The sequence below is a fragment of the Taeniopygia guttata genome, chromosome Z, assembly GCF_048771995.1.
Source record: "Taeniopygia guttata chromosome Z, bTaeGut7.mat, whole genome shotgun sequence".
NCBI lineage: Eukaryota > Metazoa > Chordata > Aves > Passeriformes > Estrildidae > Taeniopygia > Taeniopygia guttata.
In genome coordinates this window covers 13,777,558-13,787,933 of record NC_133063.1, presented here as the reverse complement: position 1 = coordinate 13,787,933, position 10,376 = coordinate 13,777,558, and the positions used below count along the sequence as shown (strand labels likewise).

At 36.1% G+C, this 10,376-nt stretch overlaps 1 long non-coding RNA gene across 1 annotated transcript; it reads left to right on the top strand.

The window, feature by feature from the left end:
- Positions 1–1,281: 1,281 nt before the first annotated feature.
- On the top strand, positions 1,282–4,660 carry LOC140681942 (uncharacterized). The gene is made up of 4 exons (XR_012053159.1): positions 1,282–2,678; positions 2,772–2,920; positions 3,346–3,454; positions 3,913–4,660. It is a non-coding gene; the product is annotated as an uncharacterized lncRNA (long non-coding RNA).
- Positions 4,661–10,376: the final 5,716 nt, after the last annotated feature.

Below are 10,376 nucleotides of genomic sequence, written 5' to 3'. Positions count from 1 at the left end.
AATAACTCTTTCTTGTAAAGAATTCCTTTGAAACTTTTTAGGTATATGAAATTTAAGCCTGTTTGATTTGAAAAATTACACATATTTTTGCTTTCATCCTGGAATTGTTCTAAATCAATCATCTACAGCATTTACTTTAAATCCATTGGTTTGAAATATATTTCACCTAGCAACAACTTGCTTGTCCATTTGAGTGGGAAAATGTCTGTAAGTAAATCAGACTCAATTAAAAAGTCCAAATAATTACACAAAATATTTTCTCAAAACTTGCACTGACATTTGCATCAAGAAAAGATGAAATAGAAAATATTAGGAGAATGGATATATTTTCCTCAATTTTCAGACATTTAATTTTTTCAATTAATAATATTAGTAATTTCTATTGTTTAAAATCCATAAGAATGCTTTCCTTAGGCTCCATTTCTTTAAAGTGCAAATTGCTGAAAAAAAAAAAAAGAAAAAAAAAGAAGAAAAAGCATTTTTTTTGTCCACAAAATGTTGGTGTGCACATAAGGCAATTGACTACATAGGCAGACATTTATTAACTGACAGTGATTAGACCATAGACTCATTGTCTATCTCAAGCTGGAAGGGACCATCAAAGATTATCAAAGTACAGCTCCTGGCCAGGTACAAGACAGCCCCAAGTATCATACTGGTTACTTGTTTTGTCACTTTATCTCAAGATGCTTTGTAAAATATTAATATGAAATTTGTGCTTTAAAATTTGACAGTAAAGATTTTACCTCATTTATTTATTTTTAATTAATTAATAATTCTTTTATGTATTTATTTACTCACTTATTTATTTTTATGTTTAAAGCTTACTTAACTTAATGCAAATTTGTTTTTTTCTTCTTAGGTTTATTATGAACTAATGATTCTAAACATCATCTTTATCTGATTGTATGAATGTTCAACCTGGCATTAATTTTTTTTTTTCTAATCAGTCATAACTTTTTTAAAATTTTAGCAATAGATAACTTTTTAAACTCAGAAATCCTAAAGCATAAGCTAGGAATCTAACTTAAAAATATCAGTTTAGTATTAACCTTCTAAGCTGCAGAAAAAGAGAGTAATTGACAGAGAATTTCAGTTGCTCATGTTTCTCAACAAAATTTTAGAATTCCTCTTTATGCTTTGTGAAATCATTACTACAGAAAAGGAACAAAGGAAATCCTGATCTTTTATACCCTCACCGTCGAAACACATGAAAGTCTGTTGCCCTTTGTTCCTGCTGTGTGTCTGAGTGTTCTGTCACCCCTACAGCCACACCAGGTCCCCGTGTCCTTTGTTATGTAAAGGACTGGTGCCAGTTCACGGCCACCCAGGGCTCAATCTGCAGCTGGGACTGCAGCTGCTCACCCAGCCACCTGCACTGGGTGCACTCCTCAACAACCCTCAATTCCTCAATTGCCTCTTGAGTAATTCCAGAGACCCTACACCTCTGCCCTGGGCAACTTATCCCAGTGTCCAGTGTCTTTCAGTGAATTTTTTTCCCTAATAACTAATCTAAACCTCCCGTGGCACAACTTAAGGCCATTTCTTTTTGTCCTCTCACTTGAGACATGGTAGAAGAGACTGACCCCCACCTTCCTACAACCTCCTTTCCATTGCAGAGAACAATGAGGAGTCCAAAGCTAACTTGCAACGAGGATTTACAAACAGGATTTGAGGAGTGGCCTAACCAGCACCAATCACTGCCCTGGTCCTGATGGACACACTATTGCTGATACAGCCCGATGCCATTGGCCTTCTTGGCCACCTGGACACATTTCTGGCTCATATCCAGTCATCTGTGACATAGCACTCCAAATCCCTTTCTGCTGAGCAGCTCTCAGACATTCTTTATCAAGCCTGCAGTGATGCCTGGGGTTGTTGCATTCCAAGTGCAGAACCCAATGGGGACATTTCTCCCCATTTGAACTTCATGCAGTTGTTCTCATACCATTGATCCAGCAGGTCCAGATCTCTCTGCAGAGCCCTTTTGCAGGTTTTTATTGAAAGAAAACACAAGGTGGAAAAAAATAAAAGATAAAATAAACAGCTAGCCACAAACAAACATTTCTGAATCACTTCTGAATTATCAAATGAATAGGTACAAATTATTTGTAGTAGCTAGGGGCTTATCCTTCCAAAAACTGGATATTAAATCTCCTTGTGGATCATTCCATAGATTTTTCCAAGTCGATGTTCACTGTCATCTCTATTCATAAGCCAAAACACATATTGTATATAAATATACTTACTCTGAAGGCTGATGGTGCTTTTGTGTCCCATTTCACCATCATGGCAGCTACAATCCTCTGGGGCTCCATAGCACACAATTAAATATTTAAATCAAAGAGTTTGCAGTTAAAGAGAAATGGGTAAGTACTTTTTAAAACATTCTTTTGTGTCAGAAATTAAACTGGAAAAATTAAACTGGTTAATAGAACTCTCTGTGATAGTATATAAAAATGCAACTGTACATAGTTCAAGAACATTTAATAGAAATTCATACCCCACCTCCATTTACACAATAGTTAGGTGAAAACACCTTTACAAAGAGAAAGCTTATTAGCAAATTAAGTATACTGTATACTTGCTAACTGAACTTTCCTATCCTTCTTTTTCCCTCCCAGGTGAGGAAAATAATCCTAATTTTTTTTCTTCCCAGTTTCAGTCTTGGAGAAAAGGTAACTATTCATTTTTCTGTTTTTTTTCTTTGCTTCTGTCTGTGGCACCACCAAAAACTATTGTGTAAAATTATTTCTGTCTGTTATGTACAGGTCAGAGGAGCCCTGTTACTTCAGCAAGATGAAAGAATTTAAAAGAAATTGGAGATGCAACCCTATCTATAATATGATGCTTTCTTGTTTGAGTTGAGACAAAATTGTGAGACATAATTGCTTGTCATCCTTCTGACGCAGTGGGTCTTGTATGTATTATTAAAAGGGAATTAGTTTTGCATAAAATACACAATTTCATCTCCAAAGTGTCTTATAACTTGCATATTAGAAATTACAAATTCTTCTAAATCTTCCAGTGTTGCGGATTTATGCCAGCTATTTCTTGATGGCCGTTCCTTACAGATCAGTAGAGGTTCTTACACCTAAACTATTTTTGTTTATTATGTGTATTTGTTTATTATTGTTTGTATTTAGATGAGACAATGATGCTCACCATCCCATAATATTAGTGGATTGAAAGCTGCACATTCTAAGGAGGAACATAGCATACACAGATCAAGTGATTTCTTTAAAGCACACAAGATTTGGGACATCTGAGAACTGAATCTGAACTCTTCAATTCTAGATCCAGGAATAAATCTCATATAATTCCTTGTTTTTCTTTATTTCTCAGATAAGTATTTTAAAGTTATTAAACCTTTTAAAGTGGATATATGGGACAAATGAAAATGAAGATAAAGAGAAACTGATAGAAAACAGACTATTTTCCCTCCAGTCTTTTGGTGAGTTCTTCCACAGACTTTCTATATAATACAGTAACTTCAAAAGCAGAAAAAATTTATAAGGATTTAAGAAGAGATTTCTTTAATTGATTATGTTGCATAAAGTGTATAACTCTCATTACAATATGGGAAAGACATAAAAACAAAAAGGAAATAGAATGTGGAGTGGTTGTATTCTTTCACTGGAAAACTGATTTCTGGGACTTCTGAATTTCATTTTATACAAATTCCATAGACCTAAAACATTTTCATCTAACTGCCTAGAAGCAATAGTATTTGATGCAATTACCCAAAAGGTGTCTTTACTCTCAAATTTTGAATCCAAATAATCTCCAGACACTACATGCACTTGGCCTTTTCTAGTGCCAAAACATTAAGGAAGAAACATCACAAAATGATAATGACTGTAAAGGACTGAAAAATTCTTTCTTCTGTGACCTCTTGTTCTCTCTTTCCAGGAATGTTCAGTACACCAAAATGTAATTGCATGAAGTGCACAGTTCATATCCAGACTACACAAATGACAGAAGATACTGGAATGGGTGAAGTGATAATGTCCAAGAAAGTAAAAGAACATGAAAGTTCTATGAACACATGGTAATGTGAATACAAATATATAACTGGCTGGTAGTCTGCCACTGGCTGCCTGTGAGGATGAGGCTTCAGAAAGTTTAACACATGGTTGAAGAGTCACTAATGCAGCAGCAAGCAGAGTAACAATCAATAATTAACAGGACAGAGTAAGTAGAGGAGCTCTAAAATTCAGCAGTGTGGAATAATGTAAAGTTTTCAATTTGGAGAGATTTCTGCCATATATTATTGAAAATAACAAGGACTTCAAGATAACATGGCATGGTTGCATTTACTTGAGCATGTGATGCAACACAATGAGAAAGCTCATGATCAGTAAGATGTAGTTCTAGGACAATGATGGAAAACAAGCTTTGTGAACTGACAACACCATGAAGTTTTATCTCCAGAGTAGGTTGAAAATTTTTGGATGTTGTTTGTGTTTAATGCAAATGAAGGCTGATCTAATCTATAGTGCCAATGAACATTCACAGCAGAACAGATCTTGTCATTCCTGGTAAAAGATCAGCCAGAAGATGACTATGTAAAAGGCATGCCTGAAACATCAAGCTACATGTGCTTCTATAATTTAATTAGTCAGAAAGGAAACAAATATCAACATACCAAAACAAGGAAGAAGAGGCAAAATTATCACTCATGCATCAAACTTCAGACTTAAACACTCAACTAAAATATTTGAACAATAAAATAGAAAGAAAAATCCCAAAGGTCAACAAATCAAACAGAATTTCAGAAAACACCATTGTTAATAGGGAATGTACAGTTGAAATAATAATGAAATGAATCCAAAGTAAGTTAAAGAGACCACTGTGATTAAAAATACAATATCCATTTTCCCTATTCCTCACCATGCATATCCATTAAACTCCAGTGATAAATGATCTGGGAATCCAAGATCTGCAGTCCTGAAGTACTTTTACTGTTTGGTTGGTAGATGCAGTCATTCCAGTGAAGGATCCAGGACACGCTAGGACTGCTACAAGATATGGAGGATGGTTCAAAAGGTGGCTGAAGGAAAGGAGTAAGGACACAAAGAGGTAAGAGCAGCCCTTTCCCAGCAGCAGTACACTGATAGATGAGCTCATCAAATCTGGACTAGAGATAGATGAGCTAATCAAACAGCTGACAGCCACAGAGTGGGGCTGTCCTGGAGCACCTGATGAGGAAATGGGAATAGAAATGTCCTTTTGGGCAGCAATTTAGCTGTTGTTCATTGTCCCTGTTTTACAGTGAGCAATGCATTTCTCCCCATCTGCTTTAACCTATATCAGTTTGTTCACAGACAATCATACCCGAAGGGAATTTTAAGTTAACAATGCTGCTATTTTTTTCTTTTTTTTTCTTTCCTTTTTTTTTTTCTTTATGGTGTGTGACTGACATCTCTCTTCCTGAACACTCTACTAGATCTGGTAGAAGGATCTCATGCATCCTCCAAGGGCTGTGAACCTTAGCTCAGAAATTTAGTGCACTTGTGTTGGTGACGTCTAGAAAAACATATAATATGTCATGTTTAGTGGAATGTGTGAGGTCATTGTTGACTCTTACCACAGCTCCTCAACCTCCACAATATGAAGTTCATATGGAATTTTTTCTTTGGTTTGGAGCACACAAAAATATCTACCTGTCTCTTCAGCGTTTCTTTGACAATGTAATTCTGTTCACCTGTGTCCTACTGGAAGGCAGGTATGACTTCTAAATACATGCCACTGGGGTATGTGCAAATTGCTACAGCAGAAGAGATCTGTCTGCCAGCATTTGCTGCATTTGCTACACTTGGGTTCTACTGGGCAAGTCCAGTATCAACATAAGTTCAGGAGAAACAGCATCTGTATTGTATTTAGTGTTAAATGGGCTTTGAAGGGTGCTGAACTAAATAGGAAGGTAGAAGGAGGTGGTTGCCAGCGCCTGAAGAGATTAATGTCTCTGGGCATTTTGGGGTGAGTGTGTGCATGTGGATGGGCAGGTCAGGCATCGTGCTGGCCCCAACAGCCCCCAAGAGTTTGCATCCCAGCCTGGCAGAGCCACCAATGCTCGCACTCCAGAGGCAGGGCTCTGCCTTGTACTAACCCAGCTCCTGGGTGGCCAAATGACCACAAGTCCCACGTTGAGTGAGGGCCAGCAAAGGCCCAGGGATTTTACAGGCTGAACATGAGTCCTATATGTCTTGATCCTACCTCGGTCTTGGGCTTTCTGTGTGAGCCCTGCTGGAACCCAGGAGATGGTGGCTGTATGTGTGTTTTTATTTATGTTTTCTGAATTTCTCTCTTTCTTCTTCTAATTCCCTCTTCTTGGAACACTTTGAGTAACTTAATATCAGATAGGGTTGAAGTTTTCTAAATTGAATTGTCCAGATTAATACTGTGAGAAGTGCTTACGTTGATTGAATGTTGTACTAAACCTTTTACAAAAGTTCCTGGATTTTCTATAGTTTGCCAGTATACTTTTGTCTTGCTTAGACCTCTTGAGAATTTTGTATTGTCCCTGTGCATCTAACCCAGACTACATGGAGCACTGTAGACCTCTTTCAGCAAGTTTTCTGGAGCCTTACTACGGTGAAGTGGGAGAAAGTGGCTAGTACTGATATAAATAATTTAATCATTACTTTCTAGTTAAAATGTCTGTGTAATTGGCTTAAGGAAGCTGGGAGCTCCCAGCTTCATGTGTCACTATTTAAACAATCACATTCTGCACCTAAAAGGTGTCATTCAAAAAAAAATGTAAGGTTTTTTCCCTTTGAAAAAAAAATTCTTTCTTTGTTATTGCTCTTGCTGCAAAGACTAGTGAGTTTTTGCAGCATCCCCCTGTAGTTTGGGTTGGAATTGTTTTCATTATAAGCCTGCTACTGCTTTTTCAGCCTTTTTTAAAGGAACAAAGAAAAGGTTATTATAAGTCCCTTCACAAGCTGGTTCTTCAGCAATGAAATAGAGGCTTTAAATGATCAGCATTTGCTCAGTTGTATAACTGCTGTTTTCCTCTATTCATTCAATTTAAATTGAAATGCAGTTTACAAAATACCAAGTGACCATTTGCTCTTGCAGGCCACAAGAGACCATCAGTAACAATTTCTAATGTTTTATGGAGTTTTCTTTCTACCTCTGTAGAAAAACAATCGAGTTGATGCTTTCCTGCTTTAGTTTTAATTGCTAATAAATCACTCTGCTGGCACATCATGCTCTCCAGCTCACATTATCATTTGCTGTCTTCTTCAGGAGATGTCTAGAGGTGCCTCTGCCTTAAAAAAACCCCACAATGTTCTCTTGATCTTTAAGACTGATTCTGCGGGAAGATGTCCTAACGAATCTGTCAGCACCTGGCTGTCTTGGGCATTCGAGGCACATGCCGATTTCCCCTGTATTGCAAAACGTCTTTAGATGTGACCCTTTAATTAGGTGTTAATGTGACCAGGAAAGCACAACCTGAGAGAAAATAAAAAGCAACTCATTTTTAAAACATTCTTTTCAGTAGAGCTTGGTATAGGTTTTGCATCTTGTATAGCCTACGTACACTTTTTACCTAAAACTAGGTATGTCTTTTTAGAAGGTTTTTAGAAGGTGATACATTCAAATTTAGCTCCTTGTATCACTATTCCCCAAACATTTCTTGAATCAATTTTCAGAGTCTATTACTTCAAACATATTTACCCTTAAAATTATAATTTGATACACTTTAGTCAGTTTGGATGACTGAGGCTATAACCCAGCACTTAGCCAATAGAGCTGGAATGATTACAGCTTTCTTGTGGCTTTCCTGGTATCTCAGATCTGATTTCCTTTCCCAGTCTAGAACTAGCATATTCATGCCAGACGTAAGTTTCTTCTCTTTTCTGTTACTAGACAGACTAATTGTCTTAGCCTGTTACAATTTTAGGCCTCTCTACCTACTCCTCCCATTCAATTAATGAAATATTTCTGTAGGGTTTGCACTTCAGATGAAACAACTGACCAGCCCATTTTTTCTTAGTTCATGAGGCTGGACAACAAGTCATAAATTTGCACAGCTTGGATCATGCTTGCTGCTGATGGAATCTAATCTGCTGTCTCTCTGGTAAGCCTCTGGAAAATTCACTTCTAAATTGATAGGAATAAATTCTGCTAATAAATTTCTAGGGAAAAGGGATATAGACCTGTCTAGCACAAAGGCTGTCTGAAAGTCATTCTAACATAAGAAACCTGTTGAGTTTTCAAAGAAAGCTTTAACCTTTTTCTAGAAAATGGTTGTTGTATTTTGGTTAGTATTTTTCATAAACCAATCCCCAATAGTAAGGTGATATGAAAGATATTGTGAATAATTTGAATATTTTATATACTATTGAAAATAGTTTTGTTGGTGGGAAGTACTGATAATGAAAGGCTGTATCACCATCCTCTCCTGTAATTGCAAGTTCTACCCTTATAAATGGATTAAAGCTGCCACACATTTTTCTTTGTCAGGAGCTTCTTTAAATATTTTTTTTATCAATAAAGCTGTTTTTGAGATGTGATACCCTTTATTGTTTGCACAGACAATTGCTTATGCACACACAATAGTAATTGTTCATGTACTTTACAGTAATTGTTTTATTAGTGTATTTTTTATAAGTAGCATTTTTAACAGCTGATTTATGCACTTTCAGCTTATCATGAACTGATCCCTTTTGTTGCCAGCTATTGCTGTAAAGCACTGTGAGAACAGTATGCATGTTGTCAGGAGCATTTCCTAAAGTTACCAGCAGCTAAGAAATCCCTTGTTTTACTATCATCTTGGGCCTTATTATTTATATCTTCCTCTGGAGCCTGGAAATAACTCTAGCAGCAAATACTACTAAACTTTTACCAAGGGAAGATTTCATTATCAGATACCAGCTTTCTTAATTCATTTTGTTGGCTACTTCTTCCCTCCACTGTATATGTTTCCTGTTGGGTCTTGCAGTTGCTGTTTTTTCTGCATAACGTGAGAGCCTTTTCAAGCCAGGCATATATGCTTAAAATAGGATGATATAAAATTTCCCAACATGAGCAACAATCTGGACTCTCTTTTTCTAGGTTACTGAATACTAAAATTTAGTAATTAGCTTCTAATTATTAGGAACAATATTCTAATTCAGAGGCTGAAGCTATAAGATTAGATAATTTAAAATTATTAATTATCTAATTTTTCTTTTTTTTTTTTTTCATTCACAGCTGCTCTCTGTGTAGGTACAGAAAATTCTGATCAGTATCAGAGCCATCTCTAACAGGCACCTTTTGTCTGAACAATCACTGTGTTAGTGGAACAGTATGCTAATGATATACATAGCACTAGGTAGAAGTCTCTGGAACTTGTCCACAAATGGGGTAAAAATCCCACCAGAAGTGTAAAAAATTAATGGAAACCTAAAACTATGTTGTACTGATCACTTTGGAATGATTATTATAATTTATATTTTTAAGGTATTCAAATGTTGAACACTTTGAAAATGTTTTCTATAGACATAATTCAAAAATTCCCCCTCACTGATAAAACAAAAATATGGTTGGGTAAGATATAATGAAAGGAAATTTCTCCATGCATTTTTCACCCCCTTTTGAATATTTTGACCTTTCCTTTTGGAACACCAGGATTCAGGTTTAATTTCTTTGTATCTCTTCACCTGGCCTTTTATAAAAGTGGCTGCATGCACTGAGTGAAATTGCAAATCTCCTGTCTCATTTTGATGTTGGTTGCATTGCTGAGGAGTGAGAAAGGCAAGATCACTCACTACTTACATTCCTTTCCTGGAAGAGCTTTTAAAATTTGCTGGAAAGAAACGTATGTAACATAACTTTTGTCAGCAAATAGGCTGTATTTCTTTTTTGGTACAGATGTGATGAGAATAAAACAGTATTTTTCACTGCATAAAATAGGGATAATGAGAGGAAAAAAAATGAAAACAGGAGGTTGTGTTTAGGTTTCTTGCTAGCTGTATGTAGGAATAGATGCATTTCTTCAAACTTCAGGCAGTAACAATTCAGATTTGAATACCTCATTAGTTTTCCAGGCTCTCTTTGTAGACTATGATAAAATCCAGACTTTTTCAGGGTGAAATTAATCTCCTTTTAGTGTTGATAATTAAAATAGGTTGAGCGAATTGTGCTATTTAGAAGTACTTGTTTGTCTCTATTGACTAGAAATGAAGGAAAACAAGCTAGTATGGATCTGTGTCTAGAAGTTTCTAGAAGTCAGAAGACACATATCTCCTTTCTGATGACTAAAAAGAGCAGATGATGTCAAAGAATGGTCTCACTTTTGTTCATGTGAGGGAATTATACCCTATTGCTTTTGGAGATTTTATTTTAGTATAGACAAGAGGTTACCTTTATTAATATTGCCCTAG